The 14604-nt window shown below is 35.8% G+C and overlaps 2 long non-coding RNA genes and 1 pseudogene across 3 annotated transcripts; all 3 read right to left on the bottom strand.

The window, feature by feature from the left end:
- Nucleotides 1-377: 377 nt before the first annotated feature.
- Nucleotides 378-1520, bottom strand: LOC145620248 (uncharacterized). The gene is made up of 2 exons (XR_014108191.1): nucleotides 1146-1520; nucleotides 378-706 (listed from the first exon to the last, which is right to left on the bottom strand). It is a non-coding gene; the product is annotated as an uncharacterized LOC145620248 (long non-coding RNA).
- Nucleotides 1521-4450: 2930 nt separating this feature from the next.
- Nucleotides 4451-6660, bottom strand: LOC145625528 (bifunctional protein FolD 2-like; annotated as a pseudogene). Its single transcript, XR_014110502.1, has 5 exons — nucleotides 6510-6660; nucleotides 5442-5764; nucleotides 5110-5346; nucleotides 4855-5022; nucleotides 4451-4621 (listed from the first exon to the last, which is right to left on the bottom strand). The product of XR_014110502.1 is annotated as a bifunctional protein FolD 2-like (transcript).
- A 6658-nt stretch (nucleotides 6661-13318) lies between these two features.
- LOC145620224 (uncharacterized) lies at nucleotides 13319-14565 on the bottom strand. The gene is made up of 2 exons (XR_014108186.1): nucleotides 13948-14565; nucleotides 13319-13687 (listed from the first exon to the last, which is right to left on the bottom strand). It is a non-coding gene; the product is annotated as an uncharacterized LOC145620224 (long non-coding RNA).
- Nucleotides 14566-14604: the final 39 nt, after the last annotated feature.

Below are 14604 nucleotides of genomic sequence, written 5' to 3'. Positions count from 1 at the left end.
TTCAAACTCTGCTTACCGATTTAACCACCTTGTTTGTTGCTTTGTTTAACTAAATATGGTGAAATTTTTGACTTTATTTTTGTACAAGTCTTGGCATAAACAATTGTATTGACTAAAGCTAAGGGTGGTTAGCCTATATCGATTATATAACTAATTTACTGTATTATTTCTTTTTATTCAATTATGTTTTGATAGCCCCCAAATTTTTTAGTCAATTCCAATGATTTTTGGTGGCTAACATGAATGATGTGAAATTGTCAAATGTTCTGAGCATAAAATATGAATATAGCTCCACTGAAATTGTCTCTTGGCTACAAAATCACCTGTTATATTTTAAGTTGTACCAATGTTCAAGCTTTTATAAAGACTAGAAGGAAGATCACACAAACAGTAGAAGTTTATAAATATATGCCAATAGTTTATAAAACAGAATAGGCAAAATACAAATTCAAATTAGATTCTTTTAATTCAGCAATCAGTATTACACACAGTAAGAAATCCATGGACCATGAAACATCAACAGATTTAGTTATACACTGGATCTGGTTATGCCATGGCCCATTTATTCAGTTCACAGCACAATCATTTTTGACAAGTAAGCAAATCACACATATCCATAACACAGGATGGCAGGCAAGTTTAATCGCAGTTGCATGGGTCACAGCTGCAGTCGTCTCCACAGCCACACTCAGTCCTTCCGTACATCCTGCAAAATGAGTACGAATCAGCATATTATTCACGCAAACAAATTTTGTTTCTTAGACATTCAATTTTCTTAGAAGAATATCATTATACACAACCTAAAATTGAGTGGCCAATCAAGATACATGACAAGTATTTCAACGAGCAAGAGCTAATCAGTAATCGCTGGCTAGGAAGCAGCACACACAAACAGTCTGACCAATGGAGTTCAGGCCAGAGATCTATTGTCCAAACCCAGACCAATGAAACCAGGTCAGACTTTGTGCAGCATTCCATCAAGCTTATGAATATTTGCTCATCCTTTAATGCAAAATCAACACGAGTATTAACTCATGTTAGCCAACAAAGCAATTAAGTTAAAGGCCTAGGTGTACTAATACTTGAAAGTTTTTAGCATGAATGTTCAGAGTCTTCAGACTCCAATAATAAAGAAAGGAATATACCTGTTGCAGTTGCAGTCGTCACAGCTGCAGTTGTCACCACATCCACAGTTTCGGGCCATTTTCTTTCTTGGAGATTGCTGGTTACAATTGGGAAGAGATGTTGCAAAAGATTGATTTAAGAGCAATGCAGTTTGTTGGTGATTCAGAATGATTAATATTGACAACTATATATAGAAAATAGGAGGCAACATAGGATAGTTTCAATCATACACGTCTAAGAATCCTGGCCTTTCAAAATGTCAACTGACCCCAAGATGTCACCTTTCACACATCAATGTTGCACAAGTAATGAGGAGTAGGTCTTAAAATATTTTACAAACGTAGGGGAAGAAATGGTCGGCAGAGCTAAAAATATTCTAACAGAAAAAATCTGTTGTACACATTTCTTACCATATCTGTAATTGAATATTTAGATGTGTAAATGACTTGTGAAAAGCATTTTAAAAAATTAAACTTATAAACTGAAGCAATTGACTCTAGCTACAAGTTTTATATGTTCTTTACAAATCTAGAAACCTCTAGATTTAACTCTAACACAACCAGAATCTTTTGCACCAGAGCTGCACAATTATTATGAATTAAATAAGTTAAGTATCCCACAGAAGTAATATCCAGGTTGATAAACTCAATTACAAGAATATAATATCAAGTGATGTTGCTTTTAAAATAATCAAAGTCAAAACATAGAATTATTCTAACTCAATCTTCTGATACAACGTAACTGTCATAAAACAGCATGAAGCATGCTTCTTTGCAATTTGAGATTGAAAATTCTGTATACAAGTCCCAAATATAAGAGAATTTTGAAATGCTTTTATCCATTATTAGTAAAATTGTCATAAATTATTGGTTTGATGTGGCAATAAAATATCTTTCATTTTGAAAAATCCAAATACATAATTAGCTAATCTTAAGCTCCATTAGAAAAATAAAAAAGAAAGAAAGATAGAGAGAGATATATAACAGATCTGCCCCTTCTCCTCTAGCAAACAAGTTACAAGATCAACTAAACTACTTTGTTTAAGCAGGGCAATTCCTCGATGACTCGATGAACATGTCTTGGGTGAACCTATTTCAAAACATACCTTAGAGTTAGCCTCTCTCACAATATGTTAGTGTGTGACCATCTCATCCTAGACTTGGCTTTCACCTATTCATACAGAAACAAAATTTCTGAGCTGTGCTCAATGCGGAGGTTTTTTTGCTAGAAAATGCATATAAAAACCATGAATCTCATAAGCACACTAAAAATTAAGATCAGAAGCTATAGTGCTGCTTTTTGTAAGGCTATGTAGTTCTATACAGCAATTACAATTTTATGCATGTATAATGGTAAACATCAGAAACTTGACCTGATACAACAATTTAGGAGTATAATAGAATACTTGTTGCAGAGCACATAATGAGAATTTACGAACCTGAACAAAAACTTCTAGCACAATCACCAATTACTAGAACAAGCACTGTTTCATTAAAATCTGTCGATCAAAATTCCCAAAAATTGCATTATGATCACAGCAAAACCTTTGCCACACACCACAAAGAAAAAAATTGTGAGAGGCTATGTATAAGAAACATAAGCAGAATCATTATAGATCTATCAGGTGCAAAAGTATCATATCCAGATTCTCAAGATGAGATCAAATCCACAAGGTTTGGATGAGGTTTCCACCCACAGCCACAATAGCCTTACTATATCAGCCATAACTCATCATAGTTAAAATTTTCATGTGCAGTCTCAAGGTTGTAATTTGTTAATAAAAGTAATCAAAGTAAAAAAAGATGCATTGATAATTTGATGAGTAGATAAAACCTGCAGCACAAGACTTGACTCACTTGATGAATCAACCACACCACCAATACAACTTCGTCACACCAACAGGTTTTCTTTAAGGCTCCATATCCTCAGCTTCTCCCGTTCCATATGCTACAATGAAATTAAAGACTGCCAGATGATTAAGCCCTAAGATAGGTATCTACAGACTACAAACGATTGCATTAGGTTGTGTCCTATCATTACTTTCTCTTCATAGTGAACCAAAACCCATTAAAAATCTTACTTTCATAAAAATAAAATAAAATAAAATAAAAAACAAACAAACAATGACACGATCCTACTTTCTCAGTAAGTTTCAAAGCAATCTTGGAATTTAATCTCTTTAAGATCCTTAGCATGATTCAGCTTTCCAATTCTACCAACCTTTCCTTACATATCCATACAATCGGATATGTATGTTGACAAATTATTTTCTCTTTTTGGACTTCTAGGCAGCATCTACATGTTTCACATAAAGCATACTATACTACTCTGCAAGTGCATGCTCATTTGTGGGCTGAATAGGTTTTCTCATTGTTTTTAACATATGCCTACTTCATGATCATTATTTAAGCATACTATTACGATCATTATTTTATGTTCATTATTCAAGACTTCAAGAGTGTGTTGAAACTTGAAAGTTAAGGCAAGGCATGTCCATTAAGCTCATGGGCTTTTATTCGAGCAACAAATGTGAATAAACAATGAGAAAACATATTCAGCCCACAAAAGTGATATATGGAGCATAAGTCATGAACACATTTTGAAGGAGTAAATGTGTAAATCTATAGCATTCCTTGGTGTAGATTATTTGTTCTATGTACTTGTTTAAGGATACCGAACTAGTCGTTACTGTAACAATGAACAAGGCCCATTTGGCTCATAGTTACTGAAGATGAAAAATTAGGACTTCAATAAGAACAGAAGAAAAAGAAAAAGAAAAAGAAAAAGAAAAAAAAAAAAAAGGTTTCATTCCATCAAAAATTGAATGGTGTTATAGCAGTACTTGGTGTACTAGTTTCTGTTTGAAACTACCTATACAGGCCGCACTGAATCACAATTATACCATGAATCACCACAACTCCACAAGGCTGTTGAAGGAAAACACAGCTTAACGCTAAAATATGATATTGTCCCTAATGAGATGGTCTGTATTTTCACAGTATATTAGACAATGCATACTAAAATCTGAAGTATACACAACTAAGGAACATAAAATACATTTTTTACAATCTTTAATTTGCTATTAGCCTATTACTACCCAAACAAAGAAGCTAAATCAGTAAATCACATTTGCACGGAGAATACAACTTCAGCTTCTGAAGGTCAAATCAGTTTCATATAGCTTAGCCTTAAACATCCAAGAGACACTACTACTGCAAATAAACAAGAAGTCTGTTCAGCTACGCGGTAAATGAATTCCATATGATAGGTAGAAGATGTTATAGGAAGGAGCGAAAGCTACTGCTAAGGATACATACCTAAGATATTAGACAAATTTATAAGCACGTTTAGCAGCATCAAGAGTGTTGGAGAGCAGCATGGAGATTGTTACAGGTCCCAGCCCACCCGGAACAGGGGTGATTATAGATGCCACCTTTACAGCTTCTTCAAAACATACATCACCCGTTAAGTGGAATCCATGTTCCCTGTCTGGATCCTAAAATCAAAGAATTATTCAGTGTCTCAAATAAACATTGTAAGCAAATATCAGCTACAACCTGTCTTATTTCTTTTGGAACAATGTGCCTTAAAATAAAGATTGCCTTAACTGATAAACAAGCCTTTCATATCAGATTTAAAGCTAATAACTACAAGACCACACTTGGTTTTAATGGAAACAAAATAATGCATTTGTTTTAAGTTTTCTGTAGGATGTAGCAAAGTTTTTACCTTAACTGCATTGGTTCCTGTATCTATAACAACAGCGCCTGGTTTTAACCAATTGCCTCGAACCATGTTTGGCACACCTACGTCTGTAATGACTATATCTGCCTCACGGGTTATTTCTTGTGGATTCTTGGTGAATGAATGCACAACACTCACAGTGGCTTGGAGCCTCTTCAAGACATACCGAGAATAACATAGCTCAATCAAATTATGCTCTTAAAACAAACATAAAATAGACAAGTCATACACGATAAGTACCTGCAGCAACAATGAAACAGGCAATCCGACAATTTTGCTTCGCCCAATCACAACCGCATTCTTTCCAGAGATTTCAATACCAGACCTCAACAGCACATCAATACAGCTTTTGGCAGCACATGGAACAAACAAGGGCTCCCTCCCTTTTATCGCAAGACATCCCATATTCAAGGGATGAAAACCATCAACATCCTTTTCGGGATTAATAACATCCATAATCTTCTCCTCATCCAAATGCTAAGCAAAAAAATGTCAGCTAGTTACAAACACTGAAACCAGGAAATGATAAGTGCCACAGCAAACATTACTGGCACCAAGGATTAAAAAATTACTTCTGGAAGAGGAAGTTGCACAAGGACACCGTGAACTGATGGATCTTTATTTAGACTTGAAACAACATGAAGGGCTTCATCTTCTGTACAGTCAGCATGCAACTCAACAACGGACGAAGAGATTCCAACTTCATTACAAGCTTTTATCTTGGTGCGGACAAAAGAGTGAGAATCATCTCTTTCACCCACCAAAACAATAACCAAACAAGGTTGTTTCCCAACAGCATCCTTCATCCTCATAATATCACTAGCTACTTGTGACTTTATTATTGCGGCAATAGACTTCCCATCAATGATTTTAGTAATCGGACCATCAAATCCCTCTTTAACGGAAAAGCAGCGAAAGAATCTACGCCCTAAAACCAGTATATTCAAAATGCATAATCAGCACAACACATACTTATTGAATAACAAGCAATCAACCAACACTAAGCAACTGACTTTACAAAGGCCTATTTTCTTTAAATGAAGGGATAGTACTTTCTATCTATAATAGTACTTCTTGAAATAAACAAAACAAACGTAGTTGTGAAATCTATGTGTTTACACGGGATTCAAATTCCATCAATTCACATGTAAATTTACCCAAATTAAAACAGGCTCTAATTAAAGGATGATTTAGAAAATTAAGATTAAACATGCCAAAGAGGCAAAGATCGTTGGTTTAAGCACACATTTGGCAGCCAAGGTTGCTTAAAATCAATCAGCTAACAAAAAAAAGTCAAATGAACCTAACTAAATACTACGTACTCCCTCTGCCCCTATATTTTTGCCCCATTTAACTTTTCACGGTCACTAAAACGAGTCTTACGTATATATTTTCATTTTTTTACACGTAAGCATTATAAAAATGCAATAATTTAACAAAATTCCACATTAATATACTATCTCTTATAGATTGACGGTAAAAATATTGGCCAAAATTTCCAAAATTTGACCCAAAAATAGCAATGGGGCAAGAATAAATAGGCGGATGAGTAGTAATACTAAATGTGGACATTCTAGAGCCCTCTAATGAGAAAAGGATAAACCAAATTACATGTTTCAATAGAGAGAAAGAGATATTACAGTGAGGTTTAGTGGAAGGTAATGAGCAGGTGCTAGAAGGCCATGCATCAGGAAGGTCAAACCCCAGATGACTGAGTCTAGCAGATTGATGTGACCTGTTGCAGTCATCACGACTGAAATTGTCCCCGCATCTACAGCATCCCGGGGCCATCTTCTGATCTTCTTTCTCAGAGAATGCAGACTCTGATGGAGAAGAGAGGTTGCACGACAGCAAGACAATGATTTACAAGAAGTATAGTTTGAACTTTGAAGATGACTCAGAATGATGAACATTGACACCTGTTTATAGAATGTAGGAAGCATCAATCTTCATAAGATTACTCCTTATAATCCAAGAATCCAGGCCTTTCACAATGTCAACTGTACCCGAAATAGTCCCCTTCACGCATATCTCTGTCAGCATTGGGTAATTCAACGTTGGTCTTGAGTATTATACATATTTAGGGAAAGAAATTGGTCGGCTGAGCTCAAAATACAATTTCTTAAAGACTTGACTAGTTGACTTGCCTCCATACACGTTTCTTGCCATAGATGTTATTTTGTAACACTTCTCCTCTACATGATTTAGTTGACACGTTATTAGTTCAGATTACACCATCAATGTGAAAATAAAAATGCATCCAAAGGAATACTGACAGCTACCTGTTACTCGGAGTCAACACAGCTCAATTACAGTAGTAGCTCATTTCGGCTGCTTGAGGTGGGCTTTCCATGAGCTGGTGCAGAGATGAGCTTTGTGTGGTGGGTTTGAGTTGTTGCTGAGTCCTGTCTATATTACTCCATTAGATCACAGAGAGATCATCTTGCTAGGATTGTGGGCAAGCAGTATGCGTGAACCGGAGATTTCCAAATATTAAAGCAATCTGGCAACTTGGCAAGGAACCTTGGTTTCCTACAGACATCAGGATACTTAATTAGGAAATAACAGGTGTTACGGCCCTAAATAAACTAGTTTATAACAATATAAAGTGTGTCAGTTTTTTTGGATAAACTGGATTAATTGGGAAATAACGTGTTGGTTAACATGTTCAATGATATGTATTTAGAAGTAAACATCTGAATTACACAACATATACTAAACACCAGACATCTGCATACAAATGATATGTATTTAGAAGTGAACATCTGAATTACACAACATATACTAAACACCAGACATCTGCATACACATAAAGAGAAGGGCCATGCTTCTGAAACTACAGCTGGGCACTGTAAAAAACTTCTATTAAGTAAGTTCGATGGCAGAACCAATACATTAACATTGATAAAAGAAAACAGAACAGAAACATTTGGTAGCTAAAGTACCAATTCAGAACAACATTGATAAAAGAAAACAGAACAGAAACAGTAGATACCTAAAGCTTCGATCCAGAACAATGTTGATAAAAGAAAACAGAACAGAAACAGTAGGCCATGTAGTCTCCTTTACATCGATCCAGTCCCAGAAGGCACACTCACAGCCATGGCCTTAATCCTCGGCCTCATAAGTCATAGCTCATCATAGTTACATTTAGCCTTGAGGATGTATAGGCAGAGACCATAGTGACCAATTTAAGGTTGCCTCTGGATATAGCACCCAAAATAGTGCTTTTGCTAGCTCTGGCATTCCCACAAAGCCCACATTGAACCCTTTCAACCACAACCATGAGGCTGGCCTCCGACTCAGACAAGCCAACTCATAGGGACCTTTAAACTTTCAAAGTAGCCATTCCAATCAAAACCACAATTCATGTCAGGTGTCTCCTAACCGACACACTAGGTAAAGCATCTACAATTACATCATCAGTCAGCAGCAATTATTTGCTGCTCTTCATCAAAATGTTCAACATTATACAGTATTTTTTTTCCCAGTCTCCTGCAACTCTTATCAACTTCCACATCACTATCACCTAGCATGCTTTAATAATGTTATTTTTAGTCAAATTGCAAAACTGAAAGCAAAAGTAATAAATTATACACGTACTTTGTATTAAATGGAAGAAGTATAGTTTAAATTTACAAGATCATTTTGAAAATACATAGGACCTCTCTCCTACAAAGTAGCTGCAAGTCTGCAACAGAGTTCAGGAACAACCATTATCACCAGAGCCAAGGAGACTTTTGACATACTGCTTTTTCAAATAGACGGGACAATTAAAAAAAATATTGAGCTTATTAGGTTGAGCGGTTAAAATATTTGCTGCCTCCAAAGCCTCAGCTGGGGTTAAGCCATCTAACTTCAATAGTTCACCCAAGACTTTGTTACACTTATCCGCTATATCTTGCTCACGGTCATCAGCACGAGACCAAACCTTAGCCATGGTAGAAAGATGGGCATTCATATCTTTCATGAAATTCTGCAAGCATGCTAACTCTAAACCACTGGAGCACTGAGCCACATTATCACTTCCTTTTTTCTTAGAAGTCTTGTCTCTTTTCACCTTCTTCAACGGAGGAGCAGATTCCGTAGTTAGGATTCCACTACCACCCACATCATCATCACTTGATTCAACGTAAACTTGCGCAACTTCCTCTTTATCCATGTTGTCTACAGCATCTAGAAAACCCTCGGCAGGCTTTCCAGTAGCAAAATCCTTACCATAGATCTCCATCATAACATGCAAGTGAGGGAAAGACACTCCATACAGATTTTTGCAAGTAGGATGCGCCTAGGGGAGAGACAGCATATATATTAGAAGAAAAGTTGAGATTAGATTCATGCCTATACAAAAAAATAAATTAAAAAAGTTTACCTTGCAATATTCTTCATACACTGATCTCTCCACACATATCATGTGCTTCTTCTCATCCCATTTGAATCCCTTTGTTGCCAACATTTGAAGGATAGCTCTAAATTTGCCCACAAGAGTTTTTAATCTAGAATCAATGTGAGGCGAAGCTTTAAGCCCACAACCTGGAACTGACTTTCCTATCATCTCCTCCAAGCGAATCATATAGCCATTTCTAAATCCATAATCACATTTCCAACGTGGATCGGTGGATAATTCATGCAATGCGTCAATGAGAGCCTTGTCTTCTTCACTATTCCAAAATCGCTTGTTTCTACCCCTTCGACTACGAATTGCACTACTACTTTCATCCATCCTATTATAAGAATCAAAGGTAATGAAATGTGCAAAATCCAACATCAAACAGAAAAAAGCCAAAGGTCATAGTTCAAATAGCACAATATAACATCCAACAAAACATGATAATCAAAATAAGGCATCAATAAAACAACAAACTACTACAAGTTTAAACCAAGAGCATCCAATACAAAATAGTATAGTCAGTCTCCATGGCCTCCAGCTTGCCAACTGTTGAACATAGTTTGAGCCAATGAATTTCTAAAATTGGTCCAAGGAATTAATGTATCAATAGAACTTATATATTCAACCTCATTGTCTTCATCATCATCGCCACCACCATCACCATCATCATTCTCATCATCAGATATGTCTTCAAATATAGAACCAGGAGGCATGTATCTCTTTATTAAGTTATGCAATAAACAACATGCCAAAACAATACGACCATGAGTTTTTAAACTAAACCAAGAAGGGCTTCTAAGAATCTTCCATCTTCCCTTAAGTAACCCGAAGCATTGTCTCGTCACGTTTCTAGCCATTGCATGTCTTAAGTTGAAATTCTCTTCCACGCTTTGTGGTTGGTGAGACCCATTGTTCCACTCACTAAGATTATAAGGATGTCCTCTAAACGGTGCAAGGAATCCCTCTCCACTATATCCAGCGTTACACAGATAGTAACAACCTTTGCACATAAAAAATGAATTAAAAAAAAGAAAAACATATATTACGTACTCATCTTTATAGTGTTTGACTTGAAAAAATATTACTTTCAATTACTTTACCTTGTGGAGCAACTAACCCATTAGGCCTAGAAATAGCATCACATAGTACCCGACCATCATCTACTGAACCCTCCCATCCAGGTAACACGTAAATAAATTCCATATCAGGTGAGCATGCTCCTAAGACATTCATAGCAATGCTACCTTTTCGTGTTCGATATTTAGATCGATCATCAGGAGGTACACTTACACTAACCAATGTGCAATCAACTGCACCTACACAATTCTACAAAACAAATAAAACTTTTTAGATAACGTGATGGCAGTATCGTTGTTTTCTAAAAATGAGATTGCATTTGTAATACCTTGAAAAACTTCCACTTATCATCACTGCAATCTTCTGTTACAGATGAAGGTTTCTTAAGCAACTCAGTGTGCAGCTTTAACACAGCCTTTAAGCACAAATGAAACTGCCTACTCACAGTTTCACCACTTCTGTAAAAGTAAGCACCAACATATCTATTCGTCTTGTGGTGAGCTAATATATACAAGAAAATCGCAACAATCTCCTCCACACTCATGTGTCTTGTTCGACTCAAACCACCAATCCCCTTAACCATCTCACAAAGTTTATTAAAAGTAAAACGATCCATACGAAGATGTTTCCTACACAAATCATCACTCTCTCCTATAAACCTATTTAAATTACTCAATCTCAATCTCCTTCTCATCCTCTTCTTTCCTTCCAATCGTTGTGAATTATTCGACACCTCTTTCATTGAGTACCACATCATATAAACCAAAACCACAACATTAATCATGAGTATAACATATTGAAGGAACTCCAATTCTCTTCTCCTTTTCAAGGAAAGACCACGTCGAGCCATTTCTGTGCATATATTATAAATTAAATCATGCAAAAACCACACTACATGCTGTAAAAATAAAACAATAAGATACTTATAGGGTCCTAAATCCTAACCATGTGCTATACACCACAACAAGAATTTCTTTCTTTGAATACACGAATACACTCATCAATCCACCATTAAACAAAACAAGGAGTCCATAATCATTGACCATATCATATCATACAAATTATATCAAACAAATACATTACAATCTTGCAGCTAACAAACTTTGCAAATTTCATGTTACACCACCACCAACAACAACAACAACAAAAAAGAGATAAGACATTTTTCAGAATCATTACTTAAAACCAAATTAAAATAGAAATTAAAAAATAAGGGCTAAAGATTTGAACTTTTTCACAATAATTGTCAAAACAATAACACAAAAAATAGAAATCAAAGAATATGGCTTGAGTAGATGAGCGTCGAGGTTAATCAACAAAAAAGGGGGAAAATTTTATACCTTGACAATCTGCAGATGATACCAAAAGTTCGCCGGAATTTTGCCGGAAACCACCAAGTTTAACCTGACGAAACGGAGGAGAGAAAGAGAAATGAAGGGGTTAGAGAGAGAAATGTTGTGTGAAAGAAGATGGGGAAAATTAGGTACCGCCGTGAAAATCGCCGGAGATCTGCCGGAGGTGAGGACGACGGCTAGGGTTTGAGTGAGAGAGTTAGAGGTTGTAGAATTGAGGCGAATGAGGGAATTCAAGTCTGGGGGCGTTGGAATTACGCCGTACGATACAAGGGTTTGGCCACTGTTTGGGGGAACTCCAAAAATGAATTGGGGAAATGGAATTCACAACAATTGTCAACCAAACAGCTCCAAGGTCACACACTTCACACTTGTATGTTTGGGTCGGGCTTTTTCAAATCGTGCTATACGCCTATACGTAGGTGATGAGTCATTTGATTTGGTTTTGATCGGTCCAATACTATGTGTTATGACTGTAAAGTCTGTAATCATTTATACTCTTATGAAGTGGTGCAAATCATTAGTGTGTATAAAAATTATTTGTATTCCGTATAAGTTGGTACTCTGTATTATACACAAAAACATGTGTTTTAGGTACACGTCAAATCTTGTTATTTCAAGTAGTTTGTATTCGCTTTGTCAATTAATCATACACAATCCAATTCTATCAAGTCCAATTTGGATAACTCATTTACAAAATAATAGTGTCATAAAGGTGGAGGTTAAAGAAATAATCCTTTGTTATTCATTTGTAATATGCAAACTAAAACTTAATATGCGTAATAAATATGGACATATGGTGATTGTGTTCCTAATAGTGATAGGTTATATTATGCATCTAAAAGTATATATGTTGCTGTCACTTTTAGAGTCAATTAACTAACCAGCCTTTTCTAATCAAGATTTGTCAACATGAATTTCAAAATTTGAATTTGAATGATGAATGATACCGGAGTACATTAATTATGTGTATGCATCATGTATGAATTACCTGCATTGTCTATCTTTAATGAAGTATATGTGTCTTGTGGCATTTGGGCAACTTGAATTCTCTTTCCTTATTCATTTATACAATTGTTTTTTTTATCTTGTTGCAATTTCCCTTAATACATAGTAGAATTTGCATCTACACCCAGCCAAATAGTTCCATGGGTTTTGGGAATGAGATGGCAAAATGCTAAGTTGCAATCAAGTTTCCAATTCTTGATGTCAACAAGGATCGATCCCTATTCTGCAACAGAGCACTTGGGAAGATGGGAGTACACTAACGGTGTGTTTGGATTGAAAGAAATGGAGGGAAAGGAAAGGAAGGGAAATGGAGAGATGAAATATCTTTCATTTGGTTAACAAATGAAGAATGAAGGGAATTGGAGGGGAGAGAAATGGAAGGATTAAATTGTTGGAAATTGATCCTTCCAACAATAGAGAGATTTGAATGGAAAACTCAACATTCTTCCCTCCCTTCCTCTTCTCCTCCCTCCCCTTCTTTTCCTTCCTCCTTTTTTTATCCAAACACATTGTAAAGTTTAAGACACGGATATACACAAAATCCTAATCATTGAGGTACCGAACGGAAAAAACCAATTCCTTCTCTTCCACTTCATTTTAAAGGTCATCTAAATTGGAAAAGTTCCATAAAACATCAAAACATAATATTAACAATTCAAAAACCAAAGCAGACAAGAAGTTACTAAACTGTACAGAGTACTTTTTTTTTTTTTTTCACAAATCACAAATTACGTAGTAATATGAAGTTTTACATAGACAGTTACACAATCCATTGAACATCTATAGATCAACATCGGACCAGAAGAAACCATGGCCTATTTATTCAACTCATAAGACACTCATTTTTTCTTTTCTTGTAAACTTTGACAGCTTAGCAAACCACACATAATTAGTTCATAATACAGATGAGACAATTGCTCGTCTTTAATCACAAGTGCATGGGTCGCAGCTGCAGTCATCTCCACAACCGCACTCGGTCCTTGAATACATCCTGTGAAAAAAAAGAAAAAAATTGAAGCATGTTATGATGTATTCTTGCAAGATTCAACGGATTGCCCCAAACAATGGACATAGAGAAGAACAATTGATATACAACAAATATAAAAGAGCATCAGTATAAGTCAAATCTATGAACTGAAGAAGTCTAAGGGCATTAAGGATACTAAGAGATAGGGGAAAGCGGTAAGACAAATATCGTAGTTTACTCCATATTACAGATGCAATATTGAACTTATGAAGAAGTAAATGTACCTGTTGCAGTTGCAGTCGTCACCACAGCTGCAGTTGTCGCCACAGCCACAGGTTTTTCGGGCCATCTTCTTTCTCAGTGAATATTGATAGCGTTTGGAAGATTGATTGCAAGAATATGTTGTTTAGAGAAATGAATTTGTGGATGATTCAGAATTGATGAGCAATGACACCTTTATATAGAACCTTCAAGGTACTTAGCAAAAATCCCAATCATACACGTCTGATATCTAATATCTTAGCCCTTCACCATGTCAACTCTACCCCACATACATCTCAGCTCTAAGAAATGTAAGCAAAGATCTTGATAATATTAAAAAAAAAATAAAAATAAAAATGGTGGATGATATGGTCATGGCGGCTGAAAATTACACATATGAGTTTAAATTACCATATAATACATGTTTCGTCTTGTATAATAAATCAATGACAACCACTCGTTGCATTGAGTCTTACACTCTATTAAACACTGTACACACATAAAACCTCAAATGAAAGATGAATACGTCTCAAGTGCAGCAACTTACAAGTCAATGAATTTTAGCCACATTTCTAATTCTGATTCCTTTAATTAAATGAGGTGGGAAAATGGAGTGCCAAATGAACATGAAGCACAGATAACCCAAAAATGAAGTCAAGCTCAGAGATAAAAACACACAC

Source organism: Chenopodium album, chromosome 3, assembly GCF_948465745.1.
Source record: "Chenopodium album chromosome 3, dcCheAlbu1.1, whole genome shotgun sequence".
NCBI lineage: Eukaryota > Viridiplantae > Streptophyta > Magnoliopsida > Caryophyllales > Amaranthaceae > Chenopodium > Chenopodium album.
This window is presented reverse-complemented; position numbering and strand designations above follow the sequence as displayed.